Consider the following 27,607-nt stretch of genomic DNA (forward strand, 5'->3'; position numbering starts at 1 on the left):
TGAACTTTGTGCTACTGTAACTGTAAGAAACACTCCAAGGTGGTGGAATATATCATCCTACATTGCTATGGTCCCAGAATACTGAGTTTCCCCAGGATTCATGTTTGTGGGTGATTCAGCTCCCTGTATCTGCAAGGTGGCTAGACTGGGTGTTGCACCTGGGAACACCTCTCCCTAGCTGGGGAAATTTCAAACTGCCCTGGATATCCCACAACTGGGATGTCATGTACCTCATGATGTGTGCTTTTTGATGGTGCCAGAGAAGCAAAAGCACATACCATGATGGTTGTATCCTTTGCAGTGTTTTTGCCTGGTGGAGGGACTATAGAAGTATAAATAGAGGCAAAGGCCTAGCAGAACACTGTTAGGTGAATGGTCTTGTTAAATAAGAGCCAATGCAGAAATGAAAGCCCAAGAGCTCAGCGCTAAAAACCTTGCCTTTCACTGCTGCTGTTGTCCTCTTCAGCAAGAGACCTACTTCCTGTTTGTTTTTTTCTCATAGACTTTCTATTCTGTAGCGGTAACACCAGCATTACCGATACCCATTCACCATGTCCGAGCGAAGGGCTTCGGATTAAAAGTAGAGACAAGGGACAGCGAGTCATTCGCCCTGGCTGAATGCCGAATGCCGTTTATTGAAAGAGGGAAGAAACCTTAAATACAGGCTTACAACACAAATGGAGGATCCCCGGAGGGCAGAAGTTCGCTACCAATGGTCTACATTCTAGACCCAATGTTCTACATTCTTGTATCTAAGTTGTTTACACCAAATACAGGATGCACCTAAGTTGTTTACACCACAAGCAGGATGTAGGAACAAAGAACCTCCGGTAAGCTCTCTGGTGATCCTTAGGTGAGAAGGAGACCGGCAGGGAATCTGAATAGGGAGGACATCTGGTAAAGGTCAGCAAGCAAGGCTGCAGCCACTCACAGTTGGGGGCCAGGGCCCATGGCGCCCACAGGTCCCCCCTTTTTATTAAATGAGCTTCTGACTTAGGTTGCGTGGGACGTCAGCAGACCACTTTACCCGTCATAGAGACACCTGCTCAGGCCACACAAGTACTCTGTCTTAGGTTGATGGCCGCCCCCCAAGAATTACCCGTCTCTGAATACTCATTATCATATAGACTCAACCACGTGAGCTGTAGAGTGACTGCTGCCAAAGATCTCAAAGTGGCACTGGGCTTGCAATCTGTGCGACACAGAAAAGACCAACAGAAGTCCTAACCCACCCATAGCCAGGAGGCTAAAGGCAATTGAACCATTGCCTATTTAAACGAGCCTTACCGCAAATTGGAGTCCTGTAAGGTGGTATCCCATAAGCAAATGGAACTTGAGTATTAATAATTTATAACTTACAAAGCCAATTATAATGTATAAAAGTGGAATTAAATTTATCATGCCCAATAAGAAGAAAGATTAACTAACTGTGGTAGCTACTTTTGCTGCCAGGGTCTCCATTGTGCTAGCTGTAGTAACCAATTATGTAATAGCAATCCCAGAAACAATAGCAGCAGTGGCCACCACTGCTATAACAGCAACAACGGCAACAGCGATGTCAGAGTCTCATCTGGAGCGTGTGAGTATCATCTGTGTCTAGCTGCCACGGTCCACTGGCATGGACACGACACGGCTCCAGGAACACGAACCACCAAGGCCCATTTTTCTTGATCCCAGCACTACTTAGGCTGGCAGGTCTGCAAGAGAATAACTGAGAAACATAAAGAAAACAGAAAACAAAAACAGTAAAAAAGGAGCAGAACTAATGGCCTCAATAATGGCTACATTCAGGCTCACAAATTTTGAGGTATCTACAAAAAGGCTAGATGAATTTCAGGAGGCAAATAAATGTTGGACAGAGCCATTCCTGAAAAGTAGGTACTACACCAGCTTGAGGGGGGTTGCAAAATGCGAAAAAGGCTTAGCTGACATGCTACTGTTAACAAATGAAGTTCATTGACCTTCAGAGTTATCCTTAATCTCCAAGGTGTGATACATTCTCAACGTTTTAGAAAAAGTTACCATACATTACCTTCTGAAGAATCCAACCACATGGCTACAGTTCCTAGGCTTACAATAATGTTTGCCAAGGCTGGCCGTATTGGGCTCTCAGTCCCCATTGGCATCAGAAGGGGAGAGTTTTTTATGAAGGCCCAATAGGTCTCTGCCATGTTGGGATTCAGCAGCAGCCACAGGGCACACACAGCGTTCAGGAACCCAAAGAGGAACTTCATTGTCCTGCGGAAAGACACAAACAGATCCCTGGGCCCACACCAACACCGGATAGGGTCCCCTCCAAGTGCCAGTAGAAAGATCCTTCCATCGCACCAGAGGATGATTTGCAACAGGAGCCCTCCAGTGCTTATCTTCAGCAAATACTCCAGCAGAATCCACCGATAAAAAATTTAAAATATATAAAACAAGGGAAAGAATAGAATGTGGAGAGGAGAGATGAGCCCCTAGCTCCCCCCTTTTTACTTTAGCAATATAAGTTTAAGGTACGATGGCAGCGTTCTACTATAGCCTGCCCTTGAGGATTATAAGGAATACCAGTCTTATTAACAATAGAAAAATCTTGGCAGAATTTTGAAAATCCCGTACTACTGTAGGCGGGACCATTATCAGTCTTTATGCATTTTGGCACTCCCATGTAAGCAAAAGCATGAAGACAATGATTCTTTACATCCTTAACCTTTTCCCCTTAATGGACAGAAGCAAAAATTAGAGAAGAATATGTATTAATAGACACATGGACATATTGTAATTTTCCAAAGGAAGGCACATTTGTGACGTCCATCTGCCACACATGATTAGGTAAAAGTCCTCGAGGATTAACTCCCAAATGAGGAACAGGTAAAAATTCCACACAAATAGGGCATGATTTAACTATCTGGATGGCTTGTTCCCGGGTTATGCCTGTATGATAACGGAGAAATCCAGCATTAAGATGATAACACTGATGCAACTGAGTAGCCTTATCAAAGGCATAACAGACTAATGTGACAGCCATACGAGTAATGGCGTCAGCCCTCTGAATACCTTCACTTAGAGGTCCAGGCAATTGAGTATGAGCTCTAATATGGCCCACATAAAGGTTATGTGAGCGGGACCATATAAGTCCTTGCACTTGCAATAAGTATTCATGAATGGAAGAAATGGATGGTATGTAGGCTGTTGTTTCCAAAGGCATAATGGCATGTGCCACATATTGACTATCGGTATAAATATTTACACTCTCATCAGAAAACATCTGTAAAGCAAGCAACAGCGCCTGTACCTCTGTCACCTGGGCAGAAGTGCCCTGGACTTTTATTTTCTTTACTATGTTACCAGAAACCACCACAGCAAAACCACGTGAAGTGCCATCAGTAAATACCACACGGGCCTGAGGAATAGGAGTCATTTGTACTATCTTGGGAAATATAACAGGATGCAATTTAAAAAAATTGACACACATCATTGGAGGGGTAGTGAGTATCAAACTGACCCTGCATGGAGCACGTCAATATGGCCCAATCATTATCATTAGCTTGCAACCATGCTACTTGAGACTGGGTGTATGGGGTCACCACAATATCTGGCTCTTTACCAAAAGTTTGAACACTGATCTTGATTCCCTTAAATATAATCTGAGCGACAGCCTGTGGATAAGGAGTGATGATTTTTGCTGGAGAAGCTGGGGAATGTAACCATAAAATAGGACCTGTTTGCCAAAACACTCCAGTAGGTGAATGAGTAAAACAAAATATCAAATACAATAAGGGAGAATTAAGATCTATATACTGCACGTGAGCCTGTTCCAGGGCCTCTTGCACACGTTGTAGGGCTACACGTCCTTCAGCTGTCAATTTACGGGGAGATGAAGGGTCAGGGTCGCCCTTTAAGACATCATACAAGGGGCGAAGCTGACCTGTTGGAATTTTTAAAGTGGGCTGAAGCCATTGAATATCTCCCAGAAAGGTTTGGAAATCATTAAGTGTGCGTAGCTGATCCGTACGCAGAGTAATCTTTTGTGGGCGTATGCCTGTGCGTAACAATTCATGACCTAAATAATGATAGGGAAAAGATACCTGTACCTTTTCTGGGGCTATCTGTAAATTAGCCAGGCTAAGAACCTCTTGTAAATTAGAAAAGGCATCAAAAACAAGTTATTTATCTTTAGCAGCCATTAATATATCATCCATATAGTGAATTATATAAACACCTGGAAAAGCTTTTCAAACTGAAGCTAGGGCCAAAGACACATAAATTTGACATATAGTAGGGCTATTGGCCATTTCTTGATTCAATACCACCCACTGATATCTCTGATAAGGTTCCTTAAGATTTTCTGAAGGAACACTGAAAGCAAAGAGAGGACTGTCCTCGGGATGCAAAGGAATGGTGAAGAAACAATCCCTCAAGTCAACCACAATTAAGTGCCAATGCTTAGGAATTGCCACAGGGGCAGGCAAGCCAGGCTGTGTTGCTCCCATGAGAAGCATGGTTTTATTTACAGCTCTAAGATCCTGTAATAGCCTCCATTTTCCTGATTTCTTTTTAATAACAAATATAGGTGAGTTCCAAGGTGAACTGGAAGGAATGATATGTCCAGCATCTAACTGCTCCTTAACCAATGCATACGCAGGCTCCAATTTTTCCTTAGTAAGGGGCCACTGCTCCACCCATACAGGGTCATCACTTTTCCAAGTGACTTTTATCAGTTGTATAATCGAAGGCTGTTGTGCAGTGACCTCTATGGAAAAGACCCTAATCCTTTAGTATCCCCAGGACCTCTAGTGACACAGTTTTTGTCTGCCGCAGGTTGTGGGCCTCCTTGAAACATTTTTCCTAAGCCTCTGTCCGGGCAATAGCCCTGACTCTTCAGTAGTATTTTATAAAATTTTAAAGAGGATTCTTTTTTATAGGTCCCAAATAACACATTAGCACAAATAGCCAATTATTAACAATGTGGACCAAACAATTTACCTGTATTTTATTTACTGGAAAAATAATTTTGTAACCTCTTTATCAGGAAGAGATTATCATTTATGGGTTTATCTTAGCAACGTTATTTAATAAGCTAATAACCCAATCTACTTTAGGTATTATATTTTTATAGAATTAAACCAAGAATTTCTAGAAAGCAACTTAAATTGCAGAGCGAAATTTTCAGTAATGATCAACAGACAAGAGCACACCTAATATATACTTCAAAATTATGAATTTTGTTCCTCTAGTTTATCTACCATGAGGATCAAACATCCATCCAAACATGTATCAAGACAATCAAAAGAACAGAACATCCTTCATTCAAACAGCATTGACTTAGCATTCAATGTCCTGACCGAAACCATTTTTCACCAGAAGTTAGGCCCAGTTTAAACTTTTAGTGCTAGTCCCTTCCCGACCTCAGCTCACTGGCTCTGTCCAGTGCTCAGGCTCCATTGCCAGCGCCTGCCTGGGCCGCACTCGCACTCTATCACGGCTCTGCCTCCCACCGGCGTGTACCTGTCCGCCCGCTGCTTCGGGCTATCTCATGCACGCCTTTGTCCGCCACAGCCACTGGGCACGCCCCGCACACACAAACTCAAGTTTAAACTTCCTACTCCCATGAAGGGACTACCTAATAACGAGTTATTCCCACCATAAGGGAGAAACAGAAAAACATTTCCCACAAAGGGATCCTAAATATTGAATTATTCCGACTCTGAGGGAAAAATAAAAAACATTTGAAACAACATTAAGCAAACAGACAGCAAAACTTTAAGCTCTGGGCTCGCTTGCTGTTCAGCCAGCAGCAATGAGGCCCACCTGCCGACTTTGTAATTCAGATGCTGCTGCTCTGCACTGGCAGGACGAAAAAACTCAAGAGTTTCCAGCTATCCTGAAAACTCTACAACTGGAAAAAATCTTTACATCCTCCATTACCACTGGGAAGAGGCTTCTCTCTTTCCTTCATCCTTCCTCTACAGGGCCCAAATCTTTAGGCCTAGTTTCAAAAATTTTTCCCCTTTTTACCGGGAAAATTCTTTTTTCTTGATTAAAATTTTTTCTCCCTTTTCTAACAGGAAACTTCCTTTCCTTCCCTCTTCTCTATTGGGAAGATTTCCTTTTTTCATTTAAAATCTTTAGCTGTCTTGCCCTTACTTAACTTTGGTGCCTTCCTGTTTCTGCACCCATTTCAATTCACTCTTACCTTATTTCTTTTTTCTTTAAAATGCCAGCCGGCCTTCCAAGAGTGTCCGTCAGCTGGTCCTTCTTTCTCAGATCTCGGTAGGAACCTCCATTTGTAGCGGTAACGCCCGCATTACCGATACCCGTTCACCATGTCCAAGCGAAGGGCTTCGGATTAAAAATAGAGACAAGGGACAGCGAGTCATTCGCCATGGCTGAATGCCGAATGCCGTTTATTGAAAGAGGGAAGAAACCTTAAATACAGGCTTACAACACAAATGGAGGATCCCTGGAGGGCAGAAGTTCGCTACCAATGGTCTACATTCTAGACCCAATGTTCTACATTCTTGTATCTAAGTTGTTTACACCAAATACAGGATGCACCTAAGTTGTTTACACCACAAGCAGGATGTAGGAACAAAGAACCTCCGGTAAGCTCTCTGGTGATCCTTAGGCGAGAAGGAGACCGGCAGGGAATCTGAATAGGGAGGACATCTGGTAAAGGTCAGCAAGCAAGGCTGCAGCCACTCACAGTTGGGGGCCAGGGCCCATGGCACCCACACTATTCTACCTTCTCATTGGTTGTAAACCCAACTACATGACCTCCTTGTCACTGCCTGTCTGTGCAGACCTCCAGGTCTTCTATGGTTGGTATTGAGAATAAAGGTGTGTGTCTTCATGTTGGCTGTATCCTTGAACACACAGAGATCTGCCTAGCTCTGCCTCCCAAGAGCTGGGATTAAAGGTGTGCACCACAACCGCTGCCCAGTTTCTGCTATGGCTTGCTATTGGCTCTGACACAAAGGCAACTTTATTTATTAACATACAAATAAGATCACATTTCAGTACAATTAAAATATCACCATGTTTCACCTTTTCTGTTTTAATAAAAAGAGAAAGGGGAAAAGGTTATAAATAACATAAGAAAAATTATATACAAAAGTACAATAACTATATACCTTATATACAAGTAATAAATACTTAAACAATGTTCAGTCCATTTGTATTTGAGAAATTCAGAGAAAATAATTCCATTATCTATCCTATTTTGATAAGTCCAAAATGTACCTAATTCACTTTCAATCCTAACTAATCTTCAACTATAACTAACTAAACTTCAACTCCCTTAGAGACCCGAGAAGGAAATAATACTACCTAATAAAACATAAAAACAGGAAGTGCATGCAAACAGCTTGCAAAAAAATTGTGAGTTGACAGAAACAACCAGCTGCCTAGACAGTCACCTGAGGTTTCTCCGCAGTGTTGGGGCATCATCTTCAGCCTATAGGCTTAGTGTATCTGACAGACTCATTTGTGAAGTAGGATGTACACAAGGTCAATAGTTTGACCTCACATTGGGTGAGAGCAGTCCATGTACCACAAGCACCTGAATTCCACTAGTGTCATGTCCTGATTCAGGATTTTAAATTCTGGAAATTGTTGATGGTTTTTTAATTCAGCTGTCCATTCTTCTTGGCTATGTGTGTGTGTGGCTTCATGTAAGCATCCTGTTCTTCTCCATATCCCTCGATTAAATGCCAGTCTACTATTGAGAGGTGTGAGTTTAGTTACTCTTCAAGAATAACTGTGTCAGCTGTCATCCCACTGCACATCAGAAGCCATCAGCCCACTGCCTGTTCAGCTGCCTTCGAGGGAAAGGGCACTGTACCTTTTCCGGATTGCAAAGGCCACTTCAGGGATGGTGCCATATTGCCCTGGCCTTAGAAGATGACTTTTGATAAATCCATTACCACACTTGTTTTGGCAAGAATCAGTAGTCTTTGTTTCGTGTCCTGTCTGTCCACTTTGTCCTGTTTGTCAGCAGTTGATTCGAGGATATTTTGTTGTCCAGTGGCTAACTTTTGCCACAATGAAAGTTAACTCCATATGCAGTTTCTTCAATGCCCATATTTTCTCCGAAGTAGATTGGTACTGCCATAACAAAAAGAAAAATGTTCTAAGTTCTTAAAACATTTTGAATGACATATTCTGTAGATCTCTGAAGGGTTTGAAGATGACCTGTCTATCTAAAATATATCTGCCACAATAAAACCAGGCACACACAAACACCCAAAACACACACACACACACACACACACACACCCCCACACACACACACACAGAGAGAGAGAGAGAGAGACAGAGAGAGACAGAGACAGAGACAGAGACAGAGAGAGACAGAGAGAGACAGAGAGAGACAGAGAGAGACAGAGATGAGAAAGAGAGACAACACTTCTAGGAAACCAGGCCTCCATGGTACCTTACACATCATGGAGGTGCCTGCCCAGGCCACACACTAATGTGTGGGATTTGATGTGCATTTTAAACTTTAGTAGTGATTCTTTTATGAATGTGTGTGCTTTGTATTTGGAGCATAACTGTTTGGAATCGAAACTTCATCTTGGTGGATTTTTCCTGTGATAAAAATGTAATGTCCATCTTGATCTCTTTTGATTGATTTTAGTTTGAAATATATTTTATTAGATATTAGGATAGCTACACCAGCTTGTTCCTTCGGTCTATTTGTTTGGAAAGCTTTTTCCCAGCCATTTACTCAGAGGTAGTGTCTGTCTTTGAAGTTAAGGTGTGTTTCTTGTTTTCAGGAGATGGATGGGTCCTGTTTGTTTATTTTGTTAGCCTGTGTCTTTTTATAGGTGAGGTGAAACCATGGATATTGATGGATATTAATGACCAGTGATTGTTAATTCCTGTTATTTTTTGTGGTTGTGTTGTGTTGTCCTTCTTTGGTGCATGTTGGTGTGGGATGATCTATTGCTTGATTTTTCATGGATATGTTTAGCTTCTTTGGGTTGGATTTTCCCTTCTAGAGCTTTCCGTAGGGCTGGGTTTGTGGACAGGTATTGAATAAATCTGTTTTTTTTTCCTGGAATATTTTGTTTACTCCGCCTATGGTGATTGAGAGTTTTGCTGGGTATAATAGTCTGGGTTGGCATCCGTGGTCTCTTAGTGTCTGCATAAGATTTGTCCATGACTTGGGCTGGAGAAATGGCTCAGAGGTTAAGAGCAATGACTGCTCTTCCAGAGATCCTGAGTTCAATTCCCAGCAACCACATGGTGGCTCACAACCATCTGTAATGGGATCTAGCACCCTCTTCTGGCCTGTAGTCATGCATGCTGTATACATAATAAATAAATAAATCTTTAAAAAAAAAGATTTGTCCATGACCTTCTAACTTTCATAGTCTCTATTGAGAAGTCTGGTGTTATTCTGATGGTTTTGCCTTTATATGTTACTTGGTCTTTTTCCTTTGTGGCTCTTAATATTTTTTCTTTGTTCTGTGTGAGTGTGTGTTTAGTGTTTTGATTATTATGTCATCAAAGCCTTGTACATTCAGTAGAGGCAGTCCAAGTCCCTCCCCTCTGCATCAAGAGTAAGCAAGACACATAATGGGCTCAAGAAAGCCAGCTCATGCATCAGGGATAGATCCTGATGCCACGGCCAGCGGCCCCTCAAGCAGACCAAACTACACAATTGCCCCCCTATGCAGACGTCCTAGTCCAGTCCCATGGAAGTTCCACAGCTGTTGGTCCATAGTTTGTGACTTCCTACTATCTTGGTTCAGTTATTTCTGTAGATTTTCCCCATCATGATCATGGCCCCCCCTTGCTCATATAATCCTTCTTCCTTCTCTTCAACTGGACTCCCAGAGCTCGACCTGGTGCTTGGTTGTGGATCTCTGAATCTGCTTCCATCAGTTACTGGATGAAGGATCTATGATGACAATTAGGGTCTTCACCAATCTGATTACCAGGGTTGGCCAGTTTAGGCACCCTCTCCACTATCATTAGTAGTCTAAGCTGGGGTCATCCTTGTGGATTCCTGGGAATTTCCCTAGCACCAGGTTTCTCCCTGACCCCATAATGGCTCCCCCTATCAAGATGAACCCAGCTAAGACTCTAAAAGTCCAGTCAAAGACAGGGAGGAGGTATTATATGAGCAAAGGGGTCAAGATCATGGTGGGAAAACCTGCAGAGACAGCTGACCCAAGCTAGTTGGAGCCCACTGACTCTAGATTGACAGCTGGGGAACCTGCATGGGACCGAACTAGGCAATACTGTTTTAATATCTCTTTTCAATTCTCATGATATTGGTTAGGAGATTTCAGTTATTTTGATTAGTTTAGCTTATCATTTGTCTGTTTATCTTTTCAAAGAACCAACTCTTCATTTCATTGATTCTTTGCATATTATGTTTCTAGTTCATTGATTTTAGCCCTGATTGATAGAGATCTTTAAAGAGGAAATGAAATTTTCCCTTAAAGAAATGAAAGAAAAGACAAACAAAAAAATGGAAGAAATCAATAAATCCCTTAAAGAAAGCCAAGAAAGAGGGATTAAAAAGGTGAACGAAACAGTCCAAGACTTGAAAACTGAAATAGAGGCAATAAAGAAGACACAAAATGAGGGAATGCTGGAAATGGAAAATCTGAGTAAATAAACAGGAAATACAGAAGCAAGCAAAAGCAACAGAATGTAAGAGATGGAAGAACAGATATCTGGCATTGAAGATACAATAGAGGAAATAGATTCATCAGTCAAAGAAAACACTAGAGCCAAAAGAGTTGTAACACAAAATGTTCAGATAATTTTGGACACCATGAAAAGACCAAACCTCAGAATAACAGGGATAGAAGAAGGAGAAGAATACCAACTCAAAGGCATAGAAAATATATTCAACAAAATCATAGAAAAAAACTTTCCCAACTTAAAGAAGGAAATGCCTATGAAGGTACAGGAAGCTTACAGAACACCAAATAGATTGAATCCCAAAAAATGTCCCCTTGCCACATAACAATTAAACCACTAAACATACAGAATAAAGAAAATTATTAAGAGCTATGCTGTGGGATGGTCTGTATGTCAAATGTGTTGCTCTGATTGGTCAATAAATAAAACACTGATTGGCCAGGAGCCAGGCAGGAAGTGTAAGCAGGACTAACAGAGAGGAGAACTGAGAGAACAGGAAGGTGGAGGGAGACACTGCCAGCTGCCACCAAGACAAGGACCACATGAAGCTGCCAGTAAGCCATGAGCCACGTGGCAAGGTATAAATTTATAGAAATGGATTAATTAAAGATGCAAGAAGTAGATAGCTAGAAGCCTGAGCCATTAGGCCAAAAAGTTTAAATAATATAAGTGTCTGTGTGTTTATTTTATAAGTGGGCTATTGGACTGCCAGAGTTTGGTGGGGCCCGGTGAGAAAACTCTCCAGCTACAGAGCTGCAAAGGAAAAAGGCCAAGTAACATATAAAGGCAGACCCATCAGAATAACACCTGACTTCTCAATGGAACTCTGAAGGTCCTGGACAGACTTATACAGACACTAAGAGACCATGGGTGCCAACCCAGACTATTATATCAAGCAAAAATCTCAATCACAATAGACAGAGTAAACAAAATATTCCATTATAAAACCAGATTTAAACAATACCTATCCACAAATCCAGCCCCACAGAAAGCACTAGAAGGAAAAATCCAACTGAAGGAAGTTAGATATACTCATGAAAACACAGGCAATAGAGAGTTCCACCCCATCAAATAGAAAAGAAGAGAAATACAACACTACCAACACAGAATACCAGGAATTAACAGTCACTAGTCTTTAATATCCATTAATATAAATGAAGTTAATTCACATATAAAGAGACACAGGCAGACAGAATGGATACAGAAACAGGATCCATCCTTCTCCTGCATACAAGAAACACACCTCAATTTTAAAAACAGACATTACCTTAAAGAAAAAAGGCTGGGAAAAGACTTTCCAATCAAATAGTTTTAAGAAGCAAGCTGCTGTAGCTATCCTAATACCTAATAAAATAGATTTCAAACAAAAATCCATTGAAAGAGATCGGGAAGGACATTATATATTTACCACAGGGAAAACCACCAAGATGAAGTCTCAATTCTGAACATTTGTGCCCCCCAATACAAGGACACCCACATTTGTAAAAGAAATATTACTAAAGCTTAAATCACACATCAAACCCCACACACTAGTAGTGGGAGATTTCAACACCCCACTCTCACCACTGGATACATCTGCCAGACTGAAACTTAAAAGAGAAATAAGGGATCTAACAAAAGTTATGACTCAAATGGACTTAATAGATATTTATGGAACATTCCACCCTAACAGAAAAGAACATATCTTCTCAGCACCCCATGGAACCCTCTCTAAAACTGACCACAAGCTGGGTCACAGCAAATCTCAAAAGATACAAAAAATTGGAATGACCTCCTGTATTTTATCAGACCACCTTGGCTTAATGTTAGATTTCAACAACAACAAAAATTACAGAAAGCCTACAATCTCATGGAAACTGAATAATGCCCAAATGAATTAACAATGGGTCAAGCAAGAAATAAAGAAAGAAAGTAAAGATTTTCTAGAATTCAATGAAAATGAATGTACTACATACCCAAACTTATGGGACACTATGAAAGCAGTGCTAAGAGGGAAATTCATAGCACTAAATGTCCACATAAAGAAGCTGGAGAAATCTCACACTAGTGACTTAACAGCACAACTGAAAGCTCTAGAAGAAAAAGAAGCAAAGTCACCCATGAGGAAGCAACACCAGGAAATAATCAAATCGATAGCTGAAATCAATGAAATAGAAACAAAGAGAACAATACAAAGAATCAATGAAACAAAGAGTTGGTTCTTTGAAAAAAATGAACAAAATAGACAAGCTCTTATCCATATTAACCAAAAGGCAGAGAGAGAGAGCATCTAAATCAGAAATGAAAATGGAGACATAACAACAGACACTAAGGATATCCAGAGAATCATCAGGTCAAACTTCAAAAACTTGTACTCCACAAAATTGGAAAATCTGAAAGAAGTAAACAATTTTCTGGATAGGTACCACATACCAAAGTTAAAACCAGTTATCAAGACCAGATAAACTATTTAAATATACCAATAACCCCTAAGGAAATGGAAACAGTCATTAAAAGTCTCCCATCCAAAAAAGGGACAGGACCAGATGGTTTCTGTGCAGAATTCTACCAGATTTCCAAACAAGAGCTATTTCCAATGTGCTTTAAATTTTTCTACACAATAGAAACATAAGGAACAATTCCAAACTGTTTTGGTGAGGCTAAGGTTACCCTGATACCCAAAGCACACAAAGATGCAACAAAGAAAGAGAATTACAGACCAATCTCCCTCATGAGCAATGATGCAAAAATACTCAATAAAATATTGGCAAACTGAATCCAAGAACACATCAAAACATCATCCACCATGATCAAGGAGTAGGCTTCATCCCAGGGATGCAAGGATGGTTCAACATACGAAAATGTGTCAATATAATACAACATAAAAAAAATTGAAAGTGAAATCCACAAGATCATCTTATTAGATGCTGAAAAAAACTTTGACAAAATCCGACACACCTTCATGAAAAAAAGTCCTAGAGAGATCAGGAATAAAAGGAACATACCTAAACATAATAAAGGCAATTTACAGCAAGCTGACAGCCAACATCAAATTAAATGGAAAGAAACTCAACTCAAAGTGATTCCACTAAAATTAGGAACAAGACAAGTCTGTCCACTCTCCCCACATTTACTCAATATAGTACTTGAAGTTCTCGCTAGAGCATTAAGACAGAATAAGGAGATCAAAGGGATAGAAATTGGAAAGGAAGAAACCAAACTTTCACTATTTGCAGTCAATATGATATTGTATATAAATGACCCCAAAAATTCTACCAGGGAACTCCAAACAGCTGATAAACTCTTTCAGTAATTTGGTAGGATACAATATTAACTCAAAAAATCAGTAACCCTCCTATATACAAATGATAAAAGGGCCGAGAAAGGAATCAGAGAAACATCACCCTTTACAATAGCCACAAATAATATAAAATGCCTTATGCTAACTCTAACCAAGCAATTGAAGAACCTGTATGATAAGAATTTTAAGTCTCTGAAGAAAGAAATTGAAGAAGATATCAGAAAATGGAAAGATCTCCCATGCTCATGGATAGGTAGGATTAACATAGTAAAAATGGCAATCTGACCAAAAGCAATTTACAGATTCAATGCAATCCCCATCAAAATCCCAGCACAATTCTTCACAGACTTGGAAAGAACAATACTTAACTTCATATGGAAAAACAGAAAACTCAGGATAGCTAAAAGAATCCTGCACAATAAAACAACCTCTGGAGGTATCACGATCCCTGACGTCAAGCTCTACTAATGAGCTACAGCAATAAATACAGCTTGGTACAGGCATAAAAACCTACATGTAGACCAATGCAATTGAAGACCCTGACATTAATCTGCACATGTATGAGCACCTGATTTTTGATAAAGAAACCAAAACTTTACAATGGAAAAGGGAAAGCGTCCTCAACAAATAGTGCTGGTGTAACTGGATGTCAACATGTAGAAGATTGCAAATATATCCATATCTTTCACCATGCACAAAACTCAAATCCAAGTGGATCAAAGACCTCAACATAAATCCAGTTACACTTAACCTGATAGAAGGAAAAGTAGAAAGTATTCTTGAATGCATTGGCACTGGAGATCACTTCCTAAATATAACACCAGTGGCGCAGACACTGAGAGCAACAATTAATTAATGGGACCTCTTGAAACTGAGACGCTTTTGTAGGGCAAAGTACATGGTCAGTAAGACAAAACGACAGCCTAGAGAAGGGGAAAAGATCTTCACCAAGCCCACATCTGACAGAGGGCTGATATCCAGAATATATAAAGAACTCACGAAACTAGACATCAAAATACATAACAGTCCAATTTTAAAAATGGGATATAGAGCTAAACAGAGAATTCTCAACAGAAGAATCTCAAATGGCCAAAAGACATTTAAGGAATTGCTCAAAATCCTTAGTCATCAGGGAAATGCAAATCAAAACTACTTTGAGATGCCATTTTACAACTGTCAGAATGGCTAAGGTCAAAACACTTAAAACAGCTTATGTAGGAGAGGATGTAGAGCAAGGGGAACACTCCTCCATTGTTGGTGGGTATGCAAATTTGTATAGCCACTTTGGAAATCAGTATGGCAGTTTCTCAGAAAATTGGGAATCAATCTTCCTCAAGACTAAGCTATACCACTCTTGGGTATACACCCAAGGAATGCTCAATCACACCATAAGGACACATTCTCAACTATGTTCATAGTAGCATTATTATTAATAGTCAGAACCTGGAAACAACCTAGATGCCCCTCAACTGAAAACTGGATTAAGAAAATGTGATACATATACACAATGGAGTTCGACTCCACATGGAAAAACAATACATCATGACATTTGCTGGCAAATGGATGGAACTAGAAAATATCATACTGAGGGAAGTAACCCAGACTCAGAAGGACAAACATGGTATGTGCTCTGTCATAAGTGGATACTAGATGAAAAGCAAAGGGTAACCAGACTGCAACCCACAGCTCCAGGGAGGCTAGCTAGTAAGGAGGAACCTATGAAGGATGCATGGATTGTCTAGTGAATGAGAAATAGATGAGATCTACATGAGAAAACTGGGGGTGAGGGGGGAAATGGAGGGCAAGTGATGGGGGATGAGAACATACAGGAACAGGAGGTTCAAGCTAGAACAGGGACAGAGGGGGAGAGCAAGGAAAGAGATCCCCATGATAAATGAAGACATCATGGGAATAGGGAGAAACAGAGTGCTAGGGAAGTTTCCAGGAATCTACAAGATGACTCCACCATAGACTATTGGCAACAGTGGAGAGGGTGCATGAACTGGCCTAATCTGGTGATCAGATGGCTGAATACCCTGTCATCATAGAGCCCTCATCCAGTGATTGATAGAAGCAGATGCAGAGATCCATGGCAAGGTGCCAGGCCAAACTCCAGGAGTCCAATCAATGAGACAGAGGAGGGATTCTATGAGCAAGGGACATCAAGACCATGATGGGAAAACAAAGAGACAATTGGCCAAACTACTGGAAATGAATGAACTGTGTGTGTGGACCAATAGCTGAGAGGCCTCAAGGTATTGAGCTAGGTCCTCTGGATAGGCAAGACAATTGTTTAGCTTAAACTGTTTAAGGGGCCCCCAGCCAGTGGGATCAGGACCCATCCCTAGTGCATGAGGCAGCTTTTTGGCTCCTAGTGCCTATGGTGAGACAGTTTGCAAAGCCTTGGTGCAGGGAGGAGGGGCTTGGGCCTGCCTCAACTAAATGTATCAGGTTCTGCTTATGCCCTATGGGAGACCTTGCCTTGGAGGAGGTGGGAATTGGAGGTGGGGTGCGGGGGAAGGCTGGGGTGCGGGAGGAGGGAGGACAGTGGATTCTGTGGTTGGAATGTAAAATGAGTAGAAAATCTCTTAATAAAAATGTATAAACTAATACTAGGCAAATAATTGTTTGAATTTAAATAAAAACCTGATCCATAATATGAAGTACTGATGAAATTAACCTGACAATTAAAAAATGTTTCACAAAAGACATTGTTGTAAGTGTGAGACAAATTGTCATGGGGATAAAATACTTGAAAAATTATATTTCTGAAAAATAATTTGAATTTAAAATATAGAAGCACTGTGCAGGTGAGAGGACTCATCAGCTAAAGGTGCTTGCCACTAAGTCTGACAATGTGAATCCAAATCCCAGATTTAACATGGTGCTCCATGTATATGCTATGGTACACATGTACACACACACACACACACACACACACACACACACACACAAACACACACTCACACACACTAAAAAAGAAATGTTAAAACATTTTCAGTGTGTGTGTATCTGTGAGTCTATGTGCCCCAATAGGCTGTGTGATATGGCCAAATGTGACAAAATTCCTACTGCCACAGCTCTAAGGAACTCTTGCTACTGAGACTTCCCAAGTATGATAGACTCTGTCCCTGACACTGTGGCTTTATTTGAGATACTAGGAGAAAGAAAACAAGTTTATTTTTGTTGTGGATCCCAAAGCCAAATGCATGTTTGATGGGAGGTTGTTAAGTCCAGTAAAAGAGGATCCCAGGGTTGGGACGATAACTCAGTCAGTAAAATACTTATAATGCAATTATGTAGACCTGAGAGAGATTCTGTTTCATCATTAAGTATGATATTGAATATCACTTGGGGTTAATATAGCTACTTATTCCTGCCCATTGAATTATAAAATGTTTTAACCTAGAAGGAATGCACTGGATATTGGGGAAAATGGCTAGCTGAAAGCAAACAGTGATAGGAATAGATAACATAAGACAGAGAAATGGAAACTATTTAGACAGAAGGAATTAGCAAGCACAGGAAGCTGAATATACCACCCAAATTTGTGGTGAGCATCACTGAAGAAAAATGTTCATGCCCTAGTCAGTGAGCAAACCTCAGAAGAGTGAAGTTGAGTCATCAACTTGGTGACAGATTTACAGAATTAACACTATAACTCAATTTGGTAGATGAGATCTCTAGGTCTCACCATCACTCTGGACTCTTCAAAGTTTTCAAAGGATCATGCAAGGTTTGCCCAATCCACCATGTCTCAAAGAAGTTGTTTTCTTTTATGGTCTGCCAGCAGAATTACATAATAAATGTCATTCAAGGAAGACAGAAACAAATTTATATGGTTATTAATATCTGATAATAGATGTGAAGTTTATGAACCTCTTTAGCAAATGGATTTGTAAACAGCAGCTGGGAGAGAAGAATTTCACCAAGGAGTTATTTTTTTTTAATAAGGAGAGAAGTGTGTCAATGAACATATGCTGGGAGAATATAATTTAAATACTGTGTTGTTTTAGAAAACATGTTCTTCAAGGGGAGGCAGGAAGCAGGGGGTTGTGTCACAAATCAACCTCAAACTGTCAATATAGCCCAAGGTAAACTTGAACTCTTAGCCTTCCTGCTTCCATCTCCAACACTTTTCATTACTAAACCCTTAGCTACTGATTCTTGAAAACAGTTAGCACTTGCTTGGAAAGGATGTAAATGGCCTTTCTGGGAGCTTGCCCAACCGTTATAAAAAGGTTTCATTACACCAGTGATACAGTTCAAGACTCTGAATGTTTTCCAGATTTGGAAAAACCATCTAAAACCATTAAAAATCAGTTAAGGAATTTGGAAAAAGGCATACTGCATGGTTATGAAAAGCTACTACCAGAAACCACATGGTTGTTAATTAAAAATCTTAGTACCGGGGCGAGCTACTTGCCTATGAGTTGTATGTAGGCCAGGAGGCTCCTGAAGAGTTCACTATGGAGATCAGGCTGTGAGCTACCCTATATTCCATAAATCACTGCCTTTCATACTGTCCCTTAGCCAGAGAGACTACATTTTATGAACAACATTGGGCTTCATTTTGATTGTATACACTGTGGCAAGATGACTCTGCATGTTGCTCTGCATATAGACATCAGAAAGCCCATGAAGCATTTCCTAATGATAACAAAAATCTTACGCCAGAGAAATTATCCTTGTATAACCAGAGCAGCAAAGGGGGCAACAGCTTCTCCTGAACCCCCACATGGATGAGAATACCTAATATTGTGATGGCAAAATCTCTACAAACCTGTCATCTGATAAATTTGTATGTGAATCAAGGCACCAAAAGACAGAAAATTCCCAAGTATTTCACAGGGCTCAGCTTAGTTCTTACTGCTGACAGAGCCTACTCTAATTGCTATCCATCTGTCTGTCTGTGCATTTGACTATCCATCCACTTGTCCATGATTCCACACCTCAAGGCTATACTTTCCATGCCTCTATAATTTACCTTTGTAGACTGAGTCAACTCTGAGAGTCTTATTTGGTCTTGGAACCTGCAACCTTAACACACACACCTCCAGCAACTCTCCAATTGAGTTCCTTAATGTCTTACCAAGCAGCTGCATTGGCTCTTAGCCTTTGTATCTGCACTCTGCTTCTGCCTCCAGGAAGGCCTCTTGGAAATCCTTGAACTCTGCTGTAGCCTCTTGAATCGTATTGCAGCTATTCTGTAACCTACACATTTACAGATATGTTTACTGTGTGATAAGCACTATGTTACCTGAAAATTATTATTAGCAATTAGAATTGACATAGAAGCATTTGTGGTTGCCAAAAGCAAGCTATCAAGAAAAGGACTAATTGACAAATTACAGCCAACAAAATTGATGTAGCTTGTGAATTTATTGCTATTCAATAAAGTATTTCATTATGAACAGGCAAAAATATATGCAGAGAATTCTCTGAATTCAATTTAAAAGTAATCAGGCTGGAAAAAAATAATTAGAAAAGAGAGAATAATTCTTTTTTCCCCTTTATTCTTTCTTTCTTCGTTTTTCTTCTGGCCTTTTGAGACAGGTTTTCTTTTTGTATCCCTGGCTGTTTGTATCCCTGATTGACAGACTCACCCTGTCAATCATGTTGTCCTCAAACTCATAGAAACCCACCTACCTTTGCCTCCTGAGTGCTGGGATTAAAGGCATGCACCACCACTGCCTGCTCAGGAAAAATTCATTGACACAGTAATTTGTTATTTTAGTGGTGAAAATTGAAACTAAAATTAAGACAAATGTGGGAGCTGGAGAGATGGCTCATTGGCTCAGGGCACCCAATTCTTTTCCAGCAGGTGAAGGGTTGGTTCCGCGCACCCACATGTAGTGGATCACACCATCCTTATGTTCTGGGATACCCTGGTTCTTTACTTTGTCTGGACAGTTCAGAGAACCTTCAAAGTTGCCATTTCTGCTGCTGCAGCAGCCTCTTGTTCAGCATCAAGGCTCACCTTGACATCATTTTCTTCCAGCTTCAAACTTCAAACCTCAGGAGTTAAGTCCATCCTAACCAGCTTTCATAGAAGCTGCCTGAAGCAATGCTTCTGCAATATGATTCATAAGTAGATGTCAAGTATACAGGTCAGGAGTGAAGGCTAAGCATTGAAGTATGAATACCTGGGGTCCCAGATGAGAGGTTCAGGAGCTCAGGGATGTCAATGTTACAGCATCACAATGACGAAAGGAAAATGTTTACTGAACTCTTCAACAGTACAAAGGGAGGCTGTTCCAGGGGAGCTTCAAGACAGGTATAGAACAGGAGCTAAGCTAAGATTCAGGTGTGGGTCAAAGTCAAGACAGCTTGTAGCCCAGTCTCCTCTTTGGCCTAAACACTGAGCTACCAGGTCTGAGGCCCCGACTATGGAGGAGGAAGATAAGTTTAGCTACTTCTTCAGTGATGTCATGCATTTAGGACCACGACCCTTTGTGAAGGGAGAGGAGAAGCTGAGAATGTAAAGGAGTAAGTTGAAGAAAGGTCTGCACCCTGGAAGGTGTGAAGGAAGGCACGGAAAAGGGCACAAGGCAGGCAGGGAGGCAAATAACAAGACTCAGAGCATGGTGTCTGCAGCATGAAATGAGCCAAGGGGTGGGGAATGAGGCCTGCGCACAGCCCTTGCTCAGGCCATTGAGCATGGCGCTTAACCCACAATCACATAGGGACTAGGAATACATAGGGAAATATTCTCTCAGCTCTGGAATCACAAGGTGAAAGCATGGAAGTCCCAGCCAGGGCTTCTGGACTGACCCCAAGAATCAGAGACCCTTTGTCAACACACTCAGGAGTCCCATAAAACACTAAACTGAATTCAGAGGATTGGTGTAGAGCTATGCAGGCCCTGTGTTTGCTGCTACAGTCTCTGAGAGTTCAGAGGAGCTTTGCTCAGTTGATTTGGAGGGTCTCCTGGTGTCCTCCATCGCCCCTGGCTCTTACACTCTTCCTGCCTCCTCTTCTCTGGGGTTCCCTGAGCCCTGAAGGAGGAATGTGATGGAGACATCCTGTTTAGAGCTGAGGATGAGATGCACTGGATTATTACAGGCAGCTTGATTGTGCTATTTACAGTAATTCAGAAGTCAGAGGCGTCCATGCTGACATAGGCTCTGGAAGCACTGTCCTAGTGCTGAGATTATGCTTTTCAGGGGAAGTAAACTGTAGTTACCGGTACACTGGTTTGTGAAGTTGAAATAAAAGGATGTCAAACTCTGCAAGTAACTCAATGAACCCTGATGGTATCCCTGTCCTGTGCCATTGGTGTTATGCCCATTTCATGGTTAAGGAAGCTGTGAACAAAGCATTTCATTCAGAGTCCCAAGATATATGGAACTCAGGCTTCAGGATTTAGCTAAATAGAGCTAACACTGCCCATCCCATTTTCTTTTTAATTAGCTGCTTCTTTCTTTGCCTTATGTTCTCTTCCCCCTCTGAAGTGATAATGCAGAGATATCCTAGAAATTGTGTGGCAGTCAGTGAGAGGAAAAACTGTCCTCTGAGGCCCAAGTACAAATGTCAAGTGCCTTTCCATGGCTCCACATCACCATAAAGACCCCAGCTTCCTGCATTAGCATGCTGCAGACTCGGGGTTTCTGTCTCTTTATCTATACTGACAAATCCATGGACAACTTTTATATATAGTCAATTTATATACATAGTCAACTTTTATAAACACACAAAATACACTGTAAGGAATATGGGAATCTGTCAGGAAGAGGGGTACTGACCCTTGCCCAGTTTCTACGGTGGTTAACTCAGGCACCTATTATTTTTTCTGAAAATGTGTCATATGCCTTATAATGTGTCTACACACATACACATGTACAAATACAAACACGTGAACACATACATACACATAAAGAAAAGAAAAATAAATCTAAAAAAATTGAACTGGATTTTTAATCCTGACACTCCCCCAAACTTCCAAGAGCAGGGAAAACCCTAGGGTTATGCTAAGTGTCTGGAGAGAAGAGGAGAAACAAACATTTAGGAAGACTTATGAAATTTATATGTGATATACCAGTAGGCCAATTTACTCTTTTTCTTGGAACATTATTTTCTGGATGATTTGTCCTTTTTCATCATATGTCTCATTTGTCCAGTGTTCTTCAGATTCCATAGCCTTCATTCTCCTGAAAGACAAAAACAAAAACCTTTCCCCAAGCCTAACTTCGGGAGATTCCCCTTTGGCAAGTTACATCTGATTACATGAAAAGAATTTGTTAGTGGTATAAGTTAATTTTAATTGGATGATTATGCTAGTCAATGTCCTCCTTAGTTAAAGGTACAACAATTTCTGCTGGGTCTATTCCTACTAATTGACGAAGCCTCAATTTTCCTTTTAAGATCAAGTCAGAGATTTTTTTCCACATAAGTTTTCAATTTTTTACTCTGTTTATTTGGTAGAAATATTCATTCCAATGTAATTTCTTCCCTCTACATTAAAATTCCTATAGCAGGATTCTTAGAGAGTAAAAAAAAAAATCAATCAAGCTTTGGATCCACACAATCCACATGTCCTTCCCGAACTTTCTTTTCCACCAAGGCCAATTCTCTCTCAGCCTGAGGTGATAATTCTCTTGGACTATTTAAATCCTTGTCACCTTCTAAGGTTTTGAACAAATTACTCATTTCATCATATTTTACCCCAGCAACAGTTCGTAGATAGGAAATGTCTCCAAATAATCTTTGAAAGTCATTAAGGGTCCATAATTGATCTCTCCTCATTTACACTTGTTGCGGTCTATTTTTTGTCCACCTATTTTATATCCTAAATAATTAATAGTATCTTCTCTTTGTATCTTTTCGGGAGCAATTTGTAATCTTGAATAAGGCAAAATTTTCATTACTTTTGGGAATCTGTCGGAAGAGTGGTGGTACTGACCCTCCCCACTTCTGACAGTGGCTAACTCAGGCACCTATTATTTCTCTGAAAAGCTGTCATATGCCCTATGTCACATGCCAAATATTGTTTTAAACACTGCCTGAATATTTATGTATTTACCTTCCATCCAACAGAATAAGGGACTGCAACAGCATCCTCAGTGATAAGAACTGAGGCAAAGGAAGATATTTTGAATGAATGCCTATTATGTTGGTACTAAAATTAACAATTAATAAGGATAAGGCCTCATGAAACTGATAGTTCAAAACTATTTCCTAATTCCTATTCAAAACTATTTCCTAGTTTCTCTTCTTTTAGGTTCAGTGTATCTGCTTTTGATTTTAAAGTCTTTGATCCATTTGTTCTTGAGTTCTGTGCAGAATGATAAGTATGGATCTATTTGCATTTTTTTTACACAGAGACATCCAGTTTGATTGGAAGCATTTGTTGAAGATGCTGGTCTAGTTTTCACTGTGTATTTCTGGCTTCTTTGTCTAAATTCAAGTGTCCATAGGTGTGGGGATTCATGTCTGAGTCTTCAGTTAAATTCCATTGATCAGTGATTCTGTTACTATGTCAATATCATGCTGTTTGTATTACTATAGTTTGTAGTACAACTCAAAATCAGGAATTGTGAGACCTTCTGTGTAGCCAAAGGTTTCTCCAGTCCTGCCTGGCCTCATGATTGAGAGGAATCTCTCCACCCACATCCTACAGCCACTTGGTCCCAGTAAACACACAGAGGCTTATATTATTTACAAGCTGTATGGCCTATGGGTCAGGCTTCTTGCTAGCTAGCTCTTAAAACTTAACTCAGTCAACTTCTATTAAACTATATGTTGCCACATGGCTGTGGTATTACTGATCAGCTGGCATTTTGCTGCTCCTTGGGCAGCAGGCTGGTGTCTCCCTTGCCTCTGCCTTTCTTCTCTGTGTCTCTCTCTTAGATTTCCTGCCTGACTATAACCTGACTCACCATAGGCCAGAGAAGCTTCTTTATTAACCGGTCATAGCAATATATATTCACAGCATACAAAAAGATCATCCCACAGCACTGCTGAATTGGAGAGCTATTTTGTCTATGACCTTGAATCACCACCCTAGAGATGTAGCATGTAACTGCTCCACCTGCCTATGACCTTGAAGTACATGCCCCTGGGGCGTGGCCTGGTGAATCGTTAAGACCTGAAGTGCATATAGGCAGCTCTCTTCACTCCATCATGGGATGTGGATGCAGGACTGATCCAGGCGGCAGGAACAGCATTCCAGAACCTGTATCAGTTCTGTTCTGTACACTGAGTTTTTCCCCTTAATAAATCATTTGCCTTAAAAAAAAAAGAACTGAGGCAAATATTACATGTGGAATTTAAGAGATTATAAAATTATTATAATCTGAGGTAATTATTTCTTAAGCAGATCATTTTTTTCTTTTGAGGGGAGGGAGTGTCTTTTGTTTGGTTTTCGACAGTGCCATTAACTAGAATTATATTCAAACTCAGTCCCAAGACCTTGATGCTGAGCTTGAAGAAGAATGGCTAACTAGCCTTCAATGTACTACCAGGGAATCCTGTACTAGCAGCCACTAAGCTGATCATGTCCAGTTAGTTCTAAGCCCATTCTCTGAGCAGCAGTAGTAGGTGGAGGGTGAGGTCCACAGAAATTTTCTACATGTTCACGCAAGGATCCTGTGGTCAGTGTGTGTTCCCACCTTTCTCCCATCTCTCTTCCCCAATTATCTTGCAATGCTACACAATTCACCCTTCAGTGTCATCTCTACAACCTAGGAGGAACAGGCAGCATGCGCATGCGCACAGACACAAGCTAAAACTCATTCTGCACACATGCCCTAGAAGTAAGGTTTAACTTCCCAGGACCTTTCACATGCCTGTTCACAGTGGCTCCCTCAGTTCCTCATCTTGGGCCACACCCACCATTTGTGCACCAAAGCAAATTCCACCTACATCAGCAGGAGTTCATAAGGCCCAGGGAAGTCAGTCAGGGAAAGAAAAGCCTATGGCGCCCATCTGGAGAGGAGCATGTGGATGTCAACCATGAGGAACGTGGAGAAGTGTGGAGCATGCGCAGAAGGACACATTGACGTCACCCATTCCTTGACACCCCGTCAGTAGTAGAGACTGACCAAACAATAGGCCTCAAGTGTGGGCATTCCTGGGGCCCCACTTCTCTCTGTGGCTTCGGCCCTCTACTAGTCATGGCCCGCAAGCTCTATTGGCGATATATATACATTGTGAGAAATGAGAATGGTGAGGAGATAGCTCAGGTCCCCACCTTAGAGGCTGCCTTGGCGATGGTGGGTGGCAACCCTAGTGGAGGTGACGCGGGCTGCGTAACGGCACTAAATAACGAGGGTCGTCAGTTCCGTGGGGGCCAGAACAACTCAGCTGAGGCTGTGATTAGGATTCCGAGGCGCCGTTCCTCACAGAGGCTACGGCGAACCACATTGCAGTTCACACTGTGGCAGGTGGAGGAAATGGAAAAATTGTTCAAAGAAACCCAGTACCCAGATTCGCTGGCCAGGTATGTGTCTGGCACCAGGAGCTATCCCCAACCTCCCTGTTGTCTCACGTTGAGATGTCCTTTTGTTCTTCCAGGCCCTGGTTTCCTATCATCCCTCCCTAAGCCACTGCTGTCTTCTCCCTCAGTGGTGGGTACAGGAGGGTGCCTTGTGTAGGGGTAAAAGTATTAGCGTGTAGTGTTGACCTGAAACAAGTGTACATAGTCAACAACACTCATTTAGAGTCATATTGTAATTTCTGTAAAATATAGAAACATGAGTATAGTGTGCCAAAATACTCACTAGTGTAAAGCTCACCAGTGTTAAGGATTTACACTTTGTTGGGTGACCTCCTCACCAGTAACCTCGTCATCTTTTCAGGGACTGTATACCTATCCATCAACTCCTTTTGGTTTCCATTTCCCTTCCCCTGGTGCTATTTTTTTAAATTAGTATAATTTGCTCAGGATACACTTTTACATTTATTTTTAATTTTTAATAGTGTGTTAAAATTATTCATCTGTATTGTTTAAAAACTTTTTAAGAGGTAAAAGTATTTCAAAAGCGAGACTAGTTCTGAGTATGAAAGTTAAATGTGGGTGTGAGGGAGGATAGCAATATTAAAAAAGTGTAGTAATCAAATATGACTCTGCATTTCATGTAAAACACTGCACACTAAACATTGGTGGTTTTCTTTCCACAGGAAGGAACTTGCACAAGCTTTGAATATTCCTGAAGTCAAAGTGAAGGTCAGTAAATCCAAGCAAAGCCATTGAACAGTCAATCTACAGCCTTCCTCAGGTCTTGGGAAGCCTTGTCCTACGCACTTTTTTATTTAAGATATTTTCATTTTACATACCAACCACAGTTTCCTCTCCCTCCCCATCTCCTGCTCTCAGCCCTCACCTCCCCCATCCACTCCCACATCCACTCCTCATAGGGGTAAGGGCTCCACTGTGAGTCAACAAAGCCTGGTACATTCAGTTGGGGTAGGACCAAGCCCCTCCCCTGATGCACTGCACTTCCAGAGAGGCTGATGCACTGCAGCTCTAGAGAGGTTGATGCACTGCAGCTCTAAAGAGGATGTTGCACTGTAGCTCTAGAGAGGTTGATGCACTACAGCCCTAGAGAGGATGTTGTACTGCAGCTCTAGAGAGGTTGATGCACTGCAGCTCTAGAGAGGCTGATCCACTGCAGCTCTATAGAATGATTTACTGCAGCTCAAGAGAGGTTGATGCACTGCAGCTCTAGAGGCTGATGCATTGCAGCTCTAGAGAGGATGATACACGAAAGCTCTAGCGAGGCTGACGCATTGCAGCTACAGGGAGAAGGTGGAAACAGGACACAATAGACAACACCCATGGTCTCCTGTTTGCACACTCTTCAGTGTGACTTTCCCAAAGCCTCATTTCTGAATTCCCCTTTCCTCTTAGGGATCAAACACAGGGAACTCTGACTTAATGTGAGCCCACATGAGTCAACCACTGGGATATATTGGAGGTATCATGATGGTAGTAGGGCTTCCGGTCCTTTGGTTGGTCTTCTTTAGACTATACATCCACATAATATGCAGGGAGGGAAAGTACATGGAGTCACAAATGTGCAGTTTGAGAACTTCCCAATACAATGGACTCTCATTCACTAGCAGCCCGAGAGGATGGTGAAATCTAACAGATAACTGTGACTGTATTTCCATAGCTAGACCATATTTAGGAAGAGCTGATTTATGACTACTTTCCCCACACTGTTGTGGACCATCTTACTCTTTGCCTTTTGAAGAAAGATGGGCTTTAGATGTCCTGGTGACACAGCAGGACCTAGTGTGCACTCTGTGCTGGACAGGATTCTGGAAATGTAGCTGAAGCAGAGATAGTATTCTTCATCCTGATATTGAAGAACTTTGTATATCATGAAAGAATATACTGTTCAGATTTACCGTGGGTGGAAGTTACCCTTTCTGCTGAACTCCTGGAGATGGCAAAGGTTTCAGTGTCCTGTATGTCATTTAGGTTAAGGTAGTCAACTTTCACAAACCCTGGAGGCTGTGATGTCAAACCATTGTCCAGGCCCTCTCTGCCTACCACCTGTTCGCTCTCCAGAAATTTCAAGCACCACAATCCCATTGGCACTCTTGAATGCTATTTTGTTTCTGAAAATCTCCCATGCTTGTTTCTGTTGATTATCTACTTCATACTGAAGACTGCTTTTACAAACAGAAAGCTGTTCCCCTCCATACGCCTTTAAAATGTGCTAACATTTGGTGATC

At 41.2% G+C, this 27,607-nt stretch overlaps 1 long non-coding RNA gene across 3 annotated transcripts; it reads right to left on the reverse strand.

Annotated features, from left to right (window-relative positions):
* Positions 1-602: 602 nt before the first annotated feature.
* Positions 603-24,440, reverse strand: LOC143270983 (uncharacterized). 3 transcript variants are annotated; one of them, XR_013048214.1, is made up of 5 exons: positions 19,017-21,009; positions 7,401-8,088; positions 6,179-6,324; positions 2,033-2,238; positions 603-1,711 (listed from the first exon to the last, which is right to left on the reverse strand). It is a non-coding gene; the product is annotated as an uncharacterized LOC143270983 (long non-coding RNA). The 3 variants fall into 3 exon arrangements; XR_013048215.1 differs by lacking the exons at positions 603-1,711; positions 19,017-21,009 and adding an exon at positions 21,963-24,440 and having other exon boundaries at positions 1,762-2,238; XR_013048213.1 differs by lacking the exon at positions 603-1,711 and having other exon boundaries at positions 1,762-2,238; positions 19,017-21,006.
* Positions 24,441-27,607: the final 3,167 nt, after the last annotated feature.

This window comes from Peromyscus maniculatus, chromosome X (assembly GCF_049852395.1).
Source record: "Peromyscus maniculatus bairdii isolate BWxNUB_F1_BW_parent chromosome X, HU_Pman_BW_mat_3.1, whole genome shotgun sequence".
In the NCBI taxonomy this organism is placed as follows: domain Eukaryota; kingdom Metazoa; phylum Chordata; class Mammalia; order Rodentia; family Cricetidae; genus Peromyscus; species Peromyscus maniculatus.